Below are 17,522 nucleotides of genomic sequence, written 5' to 3'. Positions count from 1 at the left end.
TTTGTGTTCATCTCAGCAGGTTCTTTCTGTTATTTCCCTCCAGTCTCTCTCCTTTTTCCTCTGCTCTCTGTATGTTTATGAAGCACATTCATAAAGCCCCAACACACAAATTTTTTTTGCTCAAGTTGAAACATTTTCAACTCGCACGGACGCGTATTTGTATAAATTCATAACACCCCAGGTGAATTCTCTCATACTCACGTCTTTGCATTGACTTTGTATGTAATCTCACCGTGCGTAAAATTTTCTTCACGTTTTGTCTGAAAACACAGTAACAGTAAGAGTCTGCAAGATATTTGTAAGACTCTTTAGTCGATTCAAAGCTTATAGCGCAACATGTACAGTACCAGTCAGAGGTTTAGACATACTTTATCATTCAAGGGAATGGGAGGGTGTGTCCAAACTTTTGACTGATATTGTATAGGTACTAATTATATATAATTTGTCAATGAATTCACTATAAATTGTGTATGAGGGTTGGAAATTGTGTAGGTTTTTGATTTACTGTAAGCTGAAAATCACAGGGTGACATCATGGAACGGTGACATCACAGATCCATGCCACAGAGTGGTGACATCGCGAGGTAAAAGCTAAAGTAATGTGAGAACGTACGATGTATGAATGAGTGTGAAGGGACTGAAATAATATGGTTGTTACTGTTGGCAGAAATCACACTAATGATCTGATTTACAGAATATTATGTTCATGGATTTCACATGTCGCTGAAATGCATGGAAGCAAGTCAAATTGAATAGTCCACAGCTACAGAGACACTTACTAAATGCCAGTTTTGACAGGGAGTGAGCCCCAGCTCGGTAATTTAAAAAGTGTGGGTTTATACTTTAGAGACTGCAGCTCCAGTCTGAGACTATACAACTGGTTGCCTGGCAACCGCACTGCGAGCTCCTGGAACTGAAGTCTCTTCAGCTGAACCTTCCTGCACAGTGTGTTTCGGAAAGAAGCCGTCCAAACAGTCAGACATTTCATTTAAACAACTCTGATGAATATGCTAACAGGCTGGATTTTTTAAGGGTAATTAAGAACAGATACACACATTTAATTGTTTATATGATGCTTTTATCCAATGTTTTATAAGAATTCCAGCAGAAGAATCAGCTTTAAATCGTAGATCATCCATATTGCAAAACTGCAAGTAATGGGGATGTATCCCTAACAACACATTTATAAATATTATTGTGCTGATGCTGATGTTAATGAGGATCAGGATAGGAGAGAGAGAAGACATTTTAAAAACAGTGTGAATGTGTTCAGATTGAACACAAAGCAAATTGCAGAAGCTTGACTCAACAGAAAGTCAATGGTAAGAAAAGAGTGGATGTGAATAGCATGGTGGTGTGCAAGATATGACCATGCAAGTTCAGTATGCATCAAATAGAGTGAAAAATGTGTGCTTGTTTTGAGACTTTATGGCTCTACTTAAATGATAAGATAAATGAGACAAGGAGGAAAGGAGGGAAACCCAAACCAAAGCCTGTTATAATCTACTCTACTCTTTTTAAACTCACATGGCATGGTTCATGCACATTGTTTTGTACAAGGAACAATACATTTGTGACAGTTTTTAGCTAAAGGTTTTTGTTTGTACCACTGGTTCAAATTAACAGATTGTTACTGGGTAAAGTTAATCCAATGTTGTATTGGTGTTATATTGACCCAAACTGGGTAAAATTTTAACCCAGTGATTTTAAGTGAGTATCCACTAGCTTGCTCAGTCAGAAATATTGTATAAATGAGAAAGCTACAACATTTTCCAATTCATTTGACTTTGTGCTAAGCGGCCCTTTGTTTTTGTCTGTATCTATAATCTTAGAGGGAAAAGGGAATGTTTTCTCCCGCAAATATTTAATGCATGTCTGTGGAAGAGATGCTCTAATTGACACCCACCACCGCATCTAAAATGCAATACTAAAGCATCTAACAAACACAGAGATCATGTAGTTTTGATAAGAGACCCTGTGATAAAGAATTAACAACTTTAAGGGATCTGACACAGTATCCATGTAGCTGTTAGCCACTGAATCAGTATGAAAGGTACAGTGTTATATATGACAGTTATACACATTATTGTGGTCTAAAAAGAATCGTTTTTTAACTCAGGTGCAAGTTTCATTGTTTCTGTATTAGACATAAATATGTCCTTGAATGAATTGAAATGACTCCATGAGGCATGAGGAATAAATGTTTGATCCCAGTTCCATATCTGCTGAAAAGAAATACATCTGCAGTGCATTTATTTCTGCATCAAAGGAGCTTTTGTCAGCAACTGGTCACACAAAGCAGTCTATTTTAAGGTTTTTACTGTGACAGTTGACCCCAAATTAATTTGGTTCCTGTCTCTGACTTGCAATTTTCCTTTAATTTATCAAAGTAATTTTTCTTTTGATATGAGGCCATAGCTCAGAGATATGTGACATCAGTAGAGGTCATGTCCTTGGTATTTTTTCTGGGTCTTTTTTAATTTTTTAAAATATATATTTCTTAACATGTTAAATTGAAGTGATGAATTGCTAAAACTACTTAGATGTATGGCATGTTTGAACAAAGGTTGGCATCATCTCACCAGCAGAGCTGAACAACTGCGTGCACAACTTGCATTATGTGACATACATGTAATGAGCTTTGTGCGTAAAGTACAGTAATGTCATTCTGGGTGATACAAATCTTCTTAGATAATGTAAGAACTATCTAGAATGGCAATAAGAAGAGGGGGTGCTCCGGGTATATAGCCTACCTCTCAAAGCAACGCCATGAATGATAGGCCTGGCTATAGCCTTGCATAGACTGTATTTTACCTGACCTACACACTCAAAACAAGTTACTATGAGTTACACCACGGGAACAGAAGCAGCAACAGCGTTCAAGATCTGAGCTCACAAACTATTAACCTATACGCTTTCAAAACATGACATGTCCAAGCTTTTGTGCACAGAATCAATTAGGAGTTTCTGCTCTCACATTTTCAGTGGCTAAAACATCACAATAAAGTTGCACTGTACAGCAGCAGCTTTGAATAAACAATTAGCCTACCTTGCTGTAGTCACACTGTCTGTTATTGCTCACTCCAAAAGTGACCCTTGCCAGGCGCAAGGTTTGTGGTGATGAAGGATTGCTTTCTAATGCTGTGCCTTCATGTATCAGAGTCTTTGTGGACAAGAAATGTCCAAGAAATGATGCACAGATAGAAAATTGTGTGTCCAAAATGTTTCAGTGATACCTCATTTATAACTATTATTCATTGATAAATAATGAGAAATACCTCTTCTTTTTATTTTAAATCAAAATGTAATTTTCCAAGTCAAAAATTTTCCAGCACATCTTTCTTCCCTTGTATTGAACATGCCATTTTTGGTGGGTGTAGCAACTACTAGGACTTTATGAAATTTTAGACCGTCCAATTCAGGTCTACAACTTCTATCAGTGTAAACTACAGTGTATTGGAAGTTTAGGTTTTCTAACATATCATGGAGGAAGAAGGCAATGTCAAAAAAAGTGATGGACAGCATTGCTAAATCATAGAGATAAAAAGAAAAAAATGGCTGTGGGAGGAAGACTAAGATGAAGTTCCTCCATCTGTGTTGGTGGCTGGAGTCGCACTGGGAAAGCACCTGTGTGAGACAGAGCTCATTATAGACCCGTTACAAGGCCATTTCCACAGAGGGAAGACTACAAGTGGCCAATTAGATAATTAGAGCATCCTTTTTCTCCATGTCTCCCCCTCTACTTCTTCTTCCCTCTCACTTGCTCAGAACAGAAATCTTGAGCTTGCGCATGTAAAAACTGTAACTGTCTCTGCTGTAAGCCCAGCTGGATGCACAAGGAAAAGCATAAGGGTTAAGAGCAGGAGAAGGAGTATGTAATTTGTCTTTGTCAGCACACCACAGGACTTGTTTACTCTCTTAACCCAAGTCATTACTACTGCAGACTGTGGAGAATAATTATGGCTAGATGCAGCTGGATTGCAGCTTGCACTCAAAACTGGCCATTTCTGGAACTAAATTACACTTTTCTCTTAATTTCAAGCATAGGTTCTTTCTTATTTATTTTAGTTTTTGTTATCTATAAGTACTAAGTCTTTTGCTTATGTTACTGTATGTTTACAGTATGTTTAGAATCAGTGGAGGATAGAGAAGCGTGTGGTTCTCATAGCTCAGCTGAGATTTAGGGTGTGGTCGTTGGACAGCATTTGACTTACGCACTGGCACTTTACATCCCATTTTCCAATAAAAGTTGGTGTTCATTTCCTCTCGATATGAAGATAGTAGTTTCTATCATCCAGCAGTATATCATCTATATCCAAAATGGGGATGCAGTGAGCCCTAGACAGGAAGCCATCTAGCGGGCTGAAACATATAGATAGATACCATAATGACAGTAGACCAGAAAATCTTCATTTTTTCTAAGAATTATAATAATATAGTATTTTTTCTTCATGATGGTTGTATTATTGTATCCTTTGTATTAATTCTTAAATGTTGAATTCATAATTTATAAATTACAATAGTATATCATTCAAGGATGTCATTATATACTCTATTGTTGTTTTGCATGATTTAGGCTAAGTCTTCATGCACTTTATTCAGAGCATACAAGATATAAATAAGGGTGACAGTACTTAACTGTGTGTGTATGTGGGTGTGATATCGCTTCCCTCACATTCTGCCTTTATTCCTCTATTGCTGACCTTCTGCTATAGTTCTTTTATTCTCTGTCACTTCCACTTTCCCACGCTGTCAAAATCCCTACAATTTACAATTACGAAGTCACCATACCTGACAAATGATCATTCTGCCCACGTTCTTCGAGCCAATCAGTCCTTGGATGCTGTTCTTTAAATATCATTTCAATTCTGTAATTCTGTCCTAATTATCTTTGACAAAAGGCAGGACAATGGGACATTAGACACCCTGGAACAAGCTGAATGACAACAGTTATTTCAAGTTTGACCACCTGTGGTCTATTGCATTTGTTGCAAAAGCAAACTGGATTAAAGTAGTGATGAAAACAACCCTGTCTCCTAGAAATTACATTTAGCCCACTAATTTGTTTTCCCAATTATGTTTTGCACCTAAAACATAATTACTGCCTGGTTTATGTTCACTAATAATGTTCTTTAGGAAGCACCACATTTATGTACCACTCACAAGTTGTGGGGAGGAGGATGGTGTAAAGGATGGGTGTTTTCAATATTAAACCACATTTTTTCCCAAATCTTAACCAAGAATCGTTTATTAAATAATAGCCTACTTCAGTTGCCATGAGCGGATATCATAGGAAAAGTGAATGAAATATGTTGTCAGTTAACTGATACATGTTTACTGATACATTCACTTTAAACATTTTGTGATGTTTCCTCATTATGTTAATAGAAAAAGTCATCTGGGTAGCATTACGTTTCCTTTAAAACATGTTTGCTGTTGCACATTAGAAGTATATAAACCTATTTTCTAGACAGGGTTGAATAACAAATAAAAGAAATTCAACACACTATGGTGCAACATTAATGACACTTTTGACCAAGAATGATTTTTAGATAAAGCACACATTGAATCTGACATCCAAATTTAATAACTCATACTGTCAAAGCAACAGACCAATTAAAAACTCACACTGACACTGAGCACACTATCATCTGTGTCTGTTATGTGAGGAGGTGTATCAAAGAATAATAGAGGATGAGCCTTGTTTTCCTTTGTCTTCTCTTCTCTCCACTTCTAGGCTCTGTGACACTTAGTGATAAATAATAGAACTCAAACGCAGCCTCAGGCAGCTGAGTACACAGCAGCTCCCCAAAAAATCAAGGCCTCAGATCAAAGGATTAGCTGTGGAAATCTATGCACTGGGCAAAGTAATGACTGTGTGTGTGCTGTTTGTGTCTATGTGTGGGTGTGTGATTATTTCTGAACTGTACAGGGAGAGAGAAAGGGAAGGTTGTAAGGAGAATCACAATGGCAAATGGTAGGTAGGTGTGCCTGTCACACTTTACCAAAGTCAAGATTGATTTCATTGTGATGTCACTGTCAGCCTGTAATCATATTTCAACTTAATGAGACACACACTGATAATATTCATACGTCACTGTCACTATAGGTCTGGCAGGGTGGAATGTGTGAGTGTACGTTACCACTTTTTTAAAAATATAAATATTAGTGAATATAAGAATGTATGTATATTTGCAACATTGCTTCACAAAAATACAGTACATGTGTGAATGCTAATTAACTGTATACAGTTAACAATATTTCGAAATCTAATTTCTCAAAACTGAGTGCATTTTGTGGGAATATTATGAGAAGTATGCAGCTTTTAAGTGACTCATGTAATCACTGAATGTGGCCCACATCCAGTTCATCCATCTGATGTTGCATCTGTCACTGTTTGTCCTCCTCCGCTCAAAAATGTGTAACAGCAAGTAAACAACAAGCAAAAAGAGCAACGAATAAACATTTACTGTTTAAGTGTTTCATGCCATGATGTATATGCCAACATTGCTTTTAAAAAATATATATAACTGAATAGAAAATAAGTCTGATTCCATTTGCCCCATTTTCACCTTGAGCTGGGTTGACTTCCCCTTATTTACTTAACTACAAGGTTAAGAATATGTTTTAAGAAAAGACCACAGGCAGAAGAGAGAAACTACAGGAGTGACAGTTTGCCTTCAACCCCTGACTCTCCTACCACCCTCCACTTTATCAGAATAATGCAGATTTAGGTTCCCACTTCAGTGGAAGATGTGTTTTTCTAACAGGTTTCAAGCCATCGAGTTGGGTTTGCTGAGATACAGGCTGCTCTAAGTCATCCTTGTGCTAAACAGACAAATAGGATGGTATGAAAAAACGTATGAGGATATCATCAAATAAGGGGTTTTTCAGCTGGTGAATCATGTTGACTGACAGCTGAAAGTCTGCGGTAAGCCTCTTGAACTTGAGCAAAAGCCAATGAAAGGTGTTTTCTAAACATTTAAACTTGGTGGCCACCTGTAAATATGTCCTCTCAGTCACTGGCTTGAACCTGCAAGCTTTAACAACATTTTCATATGAAGAGGCCCATGTGGTGTGTGGCTATAGATCAGTGTCATTATCAATTATGAATTATCCAGAGCCGAGGGTTAAAACATATTTGTCATATCAGGAGCGTCTGTGCTGATGGCAGGTTCAGGCTGGATAATGAAGCAGATCAAAATGCTAATTCAGACTGAATTTCAGCCAAACTGAAAGTGGAGTTGGAGTTGAGAGAAAGTGCCTGGAAATATGCACTTAATTCCTCTGTAACATTCCTTCTGTAGTATGTGCTTCAAAAGAAACCTTTCAAAGAGTTTGTGGGTATCACAAACTCCACAAAATGATCAGAGTGCCACGAATCGCTGTTAACAGTGGAAAACTTTAGATATGCACAAATGATCAAATCGATATTAAGTGCAATGTCAGTCTCTCTTTTTTTTATTAGAGCTGGTTCAATTGACTGTCAAGCAGGAACAGTTCAAATCTTCAAATGTAGTTTCTAGTTTTCTACAAATTGTTCCAAACCACTGGTCTAAGCTCCTGCAAGTGTTTTCTTTTTTCAGAACTTATGAGACATTTTAAAAATCTCAATGAGTAAACTGATGCCAAAGCACTCCTGTTCTTCCGTTGTTTAGGTTTAAAACTGGAGAGCAGGACTTTTGTCTCCCCCTTCTGGCAGTAAGAGTAATCACAAAAACTCTGTTGACACATGCTCACGCCATAGGCTCCGCCATAGCCTACTCCGTCACTACTGTTGCAGCTGTAAAACTGTGGTAGATAAACTGTTTTGAGCATCACATAACCCCCACGAAATGATTCGTTTCACTATCATAATTTGATTCATTTGATCCGATAACATTTGAAGAGTCTAGAACAGCTGCACAATTAAATTATTTTATCCCCACTCAAATAGCAGAGGGCTAACTGGAAGTTAGCTGCTTGGCCAGCAGAAGTCTCTAGTGCACATGCTCAGATAGTACGCATTCATCCAGCCAGTATGGGAATGTCGCCACAGACACCAGATTAAAACTCTGTATACTGTGAAATACAGAGATTTACCTGACAGTGGTAGGCTTAATCAGCATTGTGTGAACTCGTTTGGCGAGGGCTTGAGCGTAACAGACATTCATTTATATTTAAAAGTTCCGCACTGCAGATTTAAATATGTTCCTGCTATTGCTAATAGAGATTTATGCGGATGACTGAGCCCTGCAAATAAATTAGCTCAAATACTGATTAATACAGTAAACAAAGTTTGTGATGGAGAATCATTGATCAGCCCACAAAAAAATATTACCTTCTTAAAGCACATGAAGGTGTATATACTGTATTTTGCTATCCCGAAGCCCTGCCTGCATAGTTTACTAAAAATACACTAAAGATAGTTGTTAGACTCACTGATACTATGTTTAACATGTCTTCCCAAGAAAAGTGACAGTACAGGTCGAAAATTCAGTTGCCAAATATGACCTATAGTTATGTTTGAGTGACATACGCCATCTAGCAGCCGTAGTAATAATGACCCAGAGAAGTGACGCAGTTCAGATGATGTCAAAAAAGTGGCAAAAAGTAGTCTAAGCCGCAGGAGACAGCTGTTCGCCGCCAGTGTCACATTTTCAGACGCGACCAGCAGACAGTTTTTTATAAACCGTAACTACAATTGTCATGGTGTTTACCATTGCCATGATGACGAAGGTTGCCTAAATTTAAGGAAGTAACTCTAACCCACCAGTGCTAATTTCAACCCAACCACTCCCTAACCCTAACCAAGTGGTTTTTGTGCCTAAACCTAACCAGACCTCAACCACAGCATTGTCAAACCATAAAATATCTTTATTTTTTAACAGTGATTTGTAACAGTTTAGCAATTACTGCCAATAGAGGCGGCGTATTAGAAAATGTACTTATATGGTCATTTACGGATGTGTTGACTATGTTTTCAGTACAATTTGAATATGTTTAGTAATGAAACACAATGAAATATGTGTGTTGGTTTCACTACATGCTACCTGTTGATTTGCCTCATGTACTGCTCAGGACAATCATTTTTGAGCCAAAATTTCAAATAGACAGAGATGATATAAAACTGTCATAACTGTGTTATTGAAGTCCCCCAGAAAATCTCTAAAGCCTCACAGGAACTGTTGTCAATCATTCAGTGTCATTTGGCAGGGGCTGGTTTGTTTAGAATTAATAAACAGGGAGCTCTGCCAAATTATCTCTGACAAGATGTAATCATGAATGGCATTTTCCCCCAAATCAAGAGGGACGCATGTTCAGAATTTTTGCTCACAAGAAAAAAGACATTATGCATCAACTCCCACTCCCCAATCTTCAACAAGTTTCTTTTTTAGACATCTCTGCTGATTGAAAAAAAGTGAAATTTATAGTTTTAATCACTGCACAAGGGTAATCTAATCTCTGGCTACATTACACACACATACTTCACTGTTTATACAGTTCACATAATTAAAATCATTTAAATTGCCAAATGTAATAAATGTACAGGAATTTAATTTGGCAACAATGGTCCATGAAAATACTAAATGAAAAGGGAACCACTTTTTCTTGGTAGAGTGCACTCACAATGAAGACAAACGTTTGAGCATGGAAGTTCATTCTTGACCTTTGGGAACAAAATAAATTCACCAATGTAATTTTGTAATGGGGAGCAGAGCAGTTGGGGAATTACTCATTACATATTACTCATTGAAAATGTAATTACAGTATTTTACTAATTACTCAGAAGCAAAAGTAATTGGTTACATTACCTGTTACTTTGTAACTCAGACCAGCTCTGATGCTGAAGCTCCGAAGCCTCAACACCCACACATGTAGAAAAAGAAAACAAGACATTTTCGTACAGTGAACCTACAGTTTAAAGGGATTTACTGTGTCTGTATACAACAGTCCTAACAATGAAGCTGCACAAACACACACCCTCGAACTCTGAACAAAACCAGGGGATGTCTGAATGTAGGCTTTTCAGTATAGCTAACAACACAACACCAAGACAACCTGTAACCAGTAACGGCGCATTACTGGACCTAGTATATGTAATGTAGTTACTGAATACCCAATTCTAAGCCCTTACACTACTCATTACTGAAAGAAGTAATCACATTACTGCTACTCCCCATCACTGGTGGCAAGGACCCTGGGTAAAAGACCGAATAAAATACTGAAAGCAGACTGAAAACAGACATTAAAAAACCAGAGAAAAATGAATCCCAAATATCTCCTTACTGGTGAAGTAAAATGACTGCCTTCAGAAAAATGCAGCCATATGTATGTATGTATGTATGTATGTATTTATGTATGTCTGTATGTCTGTGCCATCCTGGTATCATGATGGATTTTTTTTTTTTTCACAAAAATGATTAAATTACCTTCAGTGATGAAGGTAATTTAAAGTGTGGCAATCAAGTTCTTTCAATGCTTGATCTCCAGTAATTACGATGCTGTGATCTCCCTTATCTGGAACTTTGTTTCTTTGTAGGTCAGAGGTCAAGGTCACCTAGAGAACAGGACCCTTGGCCATGTCTTGCTTAAGGACACCTCAGCAGTTGTTGGGATTTAAACCCTGATCCTAGACTGGGCTGAGCACATTGTATTGAAACAAGCTCTCTGAGATAGCATGTCCATTACAGCAAGTGCCATCATTTACATCTAATTAAATGTGCCATTATCAAATTAGTCTAACAGTAGGCTATGCACTATATGGGGGTAATAGAGATTACAGTAATGATGTCAACTGACAATTAAGTTTTTCCTCTGACAGCAGCGTTCGCATGAGTTGTTAGAGCTGGATGTCTTAATTTAAACTAATGCAGTTATTTTAATGTTACACCAGTCCTCCCAGTGACAAGTGCAGCCTGGTGAGAGTGGTGGGGAAGAAACGTGTGGTTTTGTCCAAATCCTCCACAGAGGGAACATCACTGATAAGGAAGGGAGCACTGCCACCTAGAGGAGAAATCTGTTTATACTTAACTGGCTTTTTTCCTTGCAGCCATTTTGTTCTGAATGAATACATCAGTAGGGAGAGACTAAATGCCCTTGTCGGGCATGCATACCCAGTAGGCCTTCTGTGAAGACCCGCCCCTACTCTGCCTCTGATTGGTTCTGACCCTGATATTTTTACCCTAACCCTCACTATCTCACTCCCCATACCTATACCAGTCGGCCCTTCAGGTATCTTTGTCAGACCGCAAGGCATACTGGGTATGCATGCCAAACAAGGGCATTTAGTGTCTCCACTAACATGTCAAAACCCCTCATTTGGCTTTCGTGCTTCTCCATTGACGGAGCTTGCAGGTGTCTGTGTATTTGCTGTTTTAGCTGTTTTGACATGATTTCACCCTTTAGACTACCTCTTGCATGTCTACAAGTGTTTCTGTGGTGGGTTGTTTTGTTGCAGTGAATGACTACACACGAAATGAAACAGTGTTAGCTGTTTCCTGTTTTCCCAGTAATTCCATGGTTGACTCAGAACATGAAATCACAGGCTTCACCCGCCCTATTCAGCTGACCTCTCTCTCCCAGTATAGGCCTCCATGTCTGAAAGGTGCTGTGTGTTAGTTGAGCGCTGGGATGTGGTTTGATGTGGTGAACTGGGCTGTGACCGTGTGAGGAAACAGCTCACTGCAAAAATGTTCAATCAAAGTCATTTTTTCTTACATTTAGGCTCAAAACCCTAAGGTTTCCTGATATTTTAGTGTAGTTTGATGATTTATCTAGATTCTGCAGCAGTTTCTTGAAATATATCACAGTACATTCTGCATTACTGATTTCAATATCACTTTATTCAAGGTTATACCAACAGCAAGTTACATCAGAAACTGGTCAAGTTATTTGTTGCATCTGGTAATTTTTAAAGCTTTGTAGAGCAAACAAAAACTGATAACAAAATTAGATTACAAGACAAATGGGCATTTTATACAGTGAGTAGTGTAATTTACCTCCATGAAACAGAGCTCTTCAGGATGTTTCCAGCCGAGGGGGCCAAACAAGAGGGACTTTCTTACGGGGTATCAAGGGACTGTGAGTGTGTGAGTGTGAGTTCAGGATGGAGAGGTGGAGTAGAAGCTGTTTTTTCCTTGCCTGATGTGTGCTACTATTCACAACGCTTGGCCAGTGAAAATAGTGATGAAACAATAATAAAATCCTTCGGGCAAGATGAAACAACAAGCACTTTATATATGAAGTGCAATCAATACACCCTGTTGATTAGGGGAGAGTGGGAGGGTGAGGGGAGGTCCATGGAAAAAAATACTCTACTTTGTAGTGGGGGAGGTATATAGTAGAGGATATAAATATTTCAAAGATAACAGGATATGATGTGATAGGAACAACATTAGAGATTAGCCTTAAATTCCCAGATTTCTAATATTATTGGCATTGTAGAGAGTATATCCCTGAGGTAATAATATATGACAGAAGAGTTGGATATGAACCAGTAAGAAAAGATAGAGGTTATACTTAAAGCTTTTTATTCAGAAACCATATAATCTTGCCACATTATATGTGCTATAGAATATTCACATTCAGAGGGTTGCAAATGAGACACTTTAAAAATAGCATTATTAGCAGTCATCAGTTTCTGCCAAGCTGGTAGAGACAGACATTGAAATGTGACCCTGGCGCTGCAAGTACTTTTGAAATCCCAGTTGCATAGCAACACATCTCCATCTGCAGCTTAAGCTTCTCTCCACCAAAGAAACAACTGCCATTTTTGTTTCACAGGCAGTTTTATGCAATGAAACTTTTCCAGACAAAAACATAAACACCATTCTGTTTGAAGAGTGTGGGCCTATTTATCTACATTCTTAAAAAATATCGTCTCACTCTAATACATGTTTACACTGTAGCTAGTTTTCAATACAGTGGATATTACAAGACATCATTTGCATCTGCATCAACAGATACAAACTATGTGACACAGAATCACATCATTAACTTCATATTCCTTATAATGTTAAACTAACTAACTAATTATGTTCCGCATGTCACCAGTCAGGTCATTGCTATATGCTCCACTTCCCAGCAGTCTCTTGATTGTAACTTAATGAATGAAATTTTCACTTCAGACCTCGTGAAGAATTCATCAAACAGCCACCTAGACAGACAGAACTGCAGTTTATTAACTATCTGTGTTTATTTTTATATCTTGAACACATCTCACACATACATAGACAAACAGCCAATGAATTCAAACACTCACATGCAGAGATTCCATCTTCATACATGTTTGTGAGAAAGTACACACAATATGTGTATACACACTACATAAAAAGAGTGTACTTGCAGCTGCAAACCCACTCCAATTCCCAAATTTTATTTAACAATTAGGAGACTCATTAGAAGAATTGGGGGGAGACCATTAAGCAAATTAGAAGATTTTTGCAAGTCTCAAAACAATTTGCTTCATCCATTAAGAGTCTCATATTAGTTTAATGAAATGTGCAGATTATGTGCAGCTTGTAGCCTTATACCAATGCTTATAGGCTCCTCTATGACACACATATAACATACAGCAGATACAGGCCCAAATGTCTTTAATATGTAATAAGTGAGATTTTAGTAGACAAACATATCATAGTATTGATACGGTCAGGGTATGTTATGCAGAAATTAAAGTTTTTCTTAGTTCTCCTTTAACAGAAGTCCAAAGTTAAGAGTTATTTATTATCAGAAAACCACCAGTTCATCTGGACACCCTGAAACAAAGCACTGAGTTCCCATCTGGTCTGATTATTCACATATGTCAAGTTTATGTTTTTTGGAAACAAACATCTTTTCCTATCGGCAGAAAGGACTTCAAGAGCTCCCTGGCAAGCAGTAACAGAGTCATTGCTATGAATGTGTGAATGATTATTGGATGTGGTTTTATGCAAATATTCAGACTCTTACATGAACACAAGTAAAAATATGAGCCTGATGAATGAAACATTGTTACTTACTTGGACAAATAAATGTATTTGCATGAAAATTATAGACAGCATCTACCTAACCTGGGCTTTTTGTTTTTTGAAAGTCAAAACATGACCAAAAACTCAACAGTAGTCATTTATTTGACTTTAACGCAAACTTACATATGTTTCTGTATGATATTATCTGAAACTCTGTGCTGTTCACAGAATATCATGCAAATTGCCTTGAAAATAAGTTGGCAGTGGACATCAGAGGATTTGTTCAATGCCTGGTAAGATGCAGAAACTACTCTCTGAATCTGAAAGTGTTTTATGAGCAAATTTCCATTACCTCAGTACCCATAAAATAGATTATAGTAGTATAAATACAAACATGAATAGCGCAAATGTAGATTATATAAACATATGTGACTCACAATTCCAACACAGACATAATTAGCTGCTAAAATGTATGGACTCCAGCCTTTACATAATATAGCAGCAGTGTCAATAACAGCCCAGCTCACAACAAACCTACGGAAATGATAATTATACCAGGTGTAGCATTGTGCACTCAGCAGTCAACACATAGAAATGCACACACAGTCACATGCACACCTCTATTTGTACACGCATAAGGTAAAGTTGTCCAAATCCACATTCTGAGGATCCACTTTGGCTCCTTTTTGTGTGCCACACCTGAGAGCCGGATGCATTTATCTTGACACACCTTGACACTTTTCCACCCAGTGCTCATCAGTTTGCTCGCCACGCCTGGATGATCATCTGGATCCTGGAATACTGTACTTCTGTAGCTGCACTTCTTATATTTTAGCTGTCAAACTGCAGGCCCTGTGCTGCTCGCTCCATTGAGCCTGTGGTTGAGTTCAGTCTAAGAGGTTTCACTGAGCAAAAATCCCTTTAAGGATGTTTAAGACCCTAAAGTATGCCCTTTCTTGTGCTTAGTCAAAGCAGATGTAACTGTCTTGATCTTGCATTTTGGTGGTCACTGTTGTGAGGGCACATCAACAACTAAAAGTTTCATAGTTCAAACTAGTACATAAAGCAAAGCAGGGAAAACAGCGGTGCACTGTTTGTGCAAAGGGAGATTGAAGGACGTACAATAGGCGGTAGAGTAAAAATATCACAGGACAAATTAGCATTTGAGCACTGTTTACGCTTGGAAAACATGGCAAACAGTGTGTTTAAAGTTGTAGATTAGCTATGGTGAGCTCAGTGCACTGAACCAGTTTGCCATGAAGTTGTAGTAAATGAATAGATTAAAATGCAATGGATTGAATAAATAAGAAACCATGCAGTTTATGAACAGTCATCAGTCTGTCCTTAGCTGCTAATACAACTTCATTTGAATACAGAAGAAGCATAACCAGCATTGGGCTAAACAAACAAATTAGATGTTCATGTAGTTAGTTAGATCGCAGCATTGTCATGTAACCTTAATATTTATCCAAAGTTTAATGTTTGATCATCCACCGTTCTATCTCTGGATGCAGCCACTGCTAGTTCTATAAAAAGTGACTTGAATATGAGCATGGAATTTTTGGATCGACTGACTATTGGGGTCGAATTTCAAAAAGAACATGCTATCGTGAAGAAAATTTTGCTATAACTAAACTTTGTGTTGAAGTGTTGAATATTCAGTAAAGTAACAATCTCACACTGTAATGACTTATGTGATTTATCACAGTATGACTGTCTGAAAAGTATATGACTCACATACTCTGTTAACAAAATCCTGCTAATGATGCTTTGATTTTTATTTTAAGGTGCACTGAAAAAGAACTGTTCAAACTGAATCTGAAGCATTACGGCATCATCAGAAGACATGGCATGGACTTGTCGGCCTTTAATCTTCAATATATCTTATTCTGTAAGAGATTGGGGGAGCAGAACTCTGCAGACGCACAGGGGAAATGTTTGCTTTCATCCCGTGACACTGTAGGTCCTGAGGCAGGAGGGCGCAATCCAGTTTTAAGCAACTTGGATTGAGTTACATTTTAATACCTTGGGTGAGACCCAGCTTCAAGTGCTCCACTTCGCTTGGAGCCAATGTGAGAGAGCAGCTTCAGATTTTAATACACATTATTGCTGAGTGCTGCCTTTTTAGAAGGAGGGCATGGCTGTACACTTGGCTGGAGAACATGGAGTCTATCTATTTTTATCTGGGCCCACAGAAGGGTTTGGATGGTATAACTGTAGAGCAAACAAGTTGTGGCAATTATGCAACCAAGCCATGCAGAAAATCTTTTGACATAATGCAAATTATAATTCCTTTGAATTTTTTTCTGCCAGATGGGATCCCATAATGAACATGGTGGAGGTATGGAGGGTAGTATGACTCAGTGATAAGGCTTATATCTGGCAGTTAAATTCAACCTGGGATGATGGTATAACAGATGAATTTGGGGAAACATGTCAAAAACATTTTCAAGGAACCTGAGTGCATCATGTTGCACTAGACAAATTGTGATTCGATACTTACTTTATCTTTACTCTTATCTTTTAATTTCAACTCATTCCAACATTTCCACAAATTGGGCATAGCTGGAATAACAAAATATGCAGAAAAGGTTAAAAAAGAAGATCTATCTTCCTATCTATCTACCAATCTACCTATCTATCTATCTATCTATCTATCTATCTATCTTGCACAGTTATATTACAGGTTACATCACATACAGGTCGTTGTGAGAGCTGCAGACCCAACAATGGTACTCTAGCCCCCTCAAGTGGGAGGTAAAAGAAATTACTCACACCCATAGATATGCTGCGGATAATTGGCACAAAAGGACATTATGGGAGGATGGTTTCTTGAACAGTTTTCATTAAATAATTTTGATTGATTAATAGACCTTGAATAAGTGAGAAGCTATAACTTTGTTTAAATCATTATATGGGCCTCGAGAATAAACAATTTGGCATTTGATCACACTTGTACAGTACATAATATGAGAAAGTTAGTCTCCCGAGAATTGCAATGTGTCCTGTAAATGAGCCATTCAGGATAAAGACTTTGTATTCATTATTATCACATCACATAGCAATTGCTGGAAACTTGATTATTTGATACTTTGCATTCAACACAATCAACACTTACCTATTAATCATTCAGACATGTGTACAGTAAATATATAATGATATCCAAGAAAAAACTGTAGGTCCAACTGATCATATGTAAAGACTCTTCTGGCACACAATAAATAAATAGATGAAAAAACAAAACAAAAAACAAACAAAACAAACAAAAAAAATCACATTGAGTCAGACTGCTAGAGCTCTGGAGGATATTGTTTTAAGTGAATACTCAAAAAGATGTAAAAAAGAGTTGAGAACAGCTGGTAAAACCCAGTTTTACGTGTTATATTAGATTGTAGACTGTCCGTATAGAGAAGGCAATAAACATGTTATTGGATTATGTGGAGATATCTCTCACTATGTGTTTAAATGTGTGTAATTAGCATACATTTAAATTACAGTTGTTTCTTTTGATGTCACTTGCTTTATGACATTACGTGTTTATTGCAGTTTTTGATGATCACTGAAGAATTAATGAATAAATGAATTAAAAGTG

Source organism: Thunnus maccoyii, chromosome 8, assembly GCF_910596095.1.
Source record: "Thunnus maccoyii chromosome 8, fThuMac1.1, whole genome shotgun sequence".
NCBI classification, from domain to species: domain Eukaryota; kingdom Metazoa; phylum Chordata; class Actinopteri; order Scombriformes; family Scombridae; genus Thunnus; species Thunnus maccoyii.
This window is presented reverse-complemented; position numbering follows the sequence as displayed.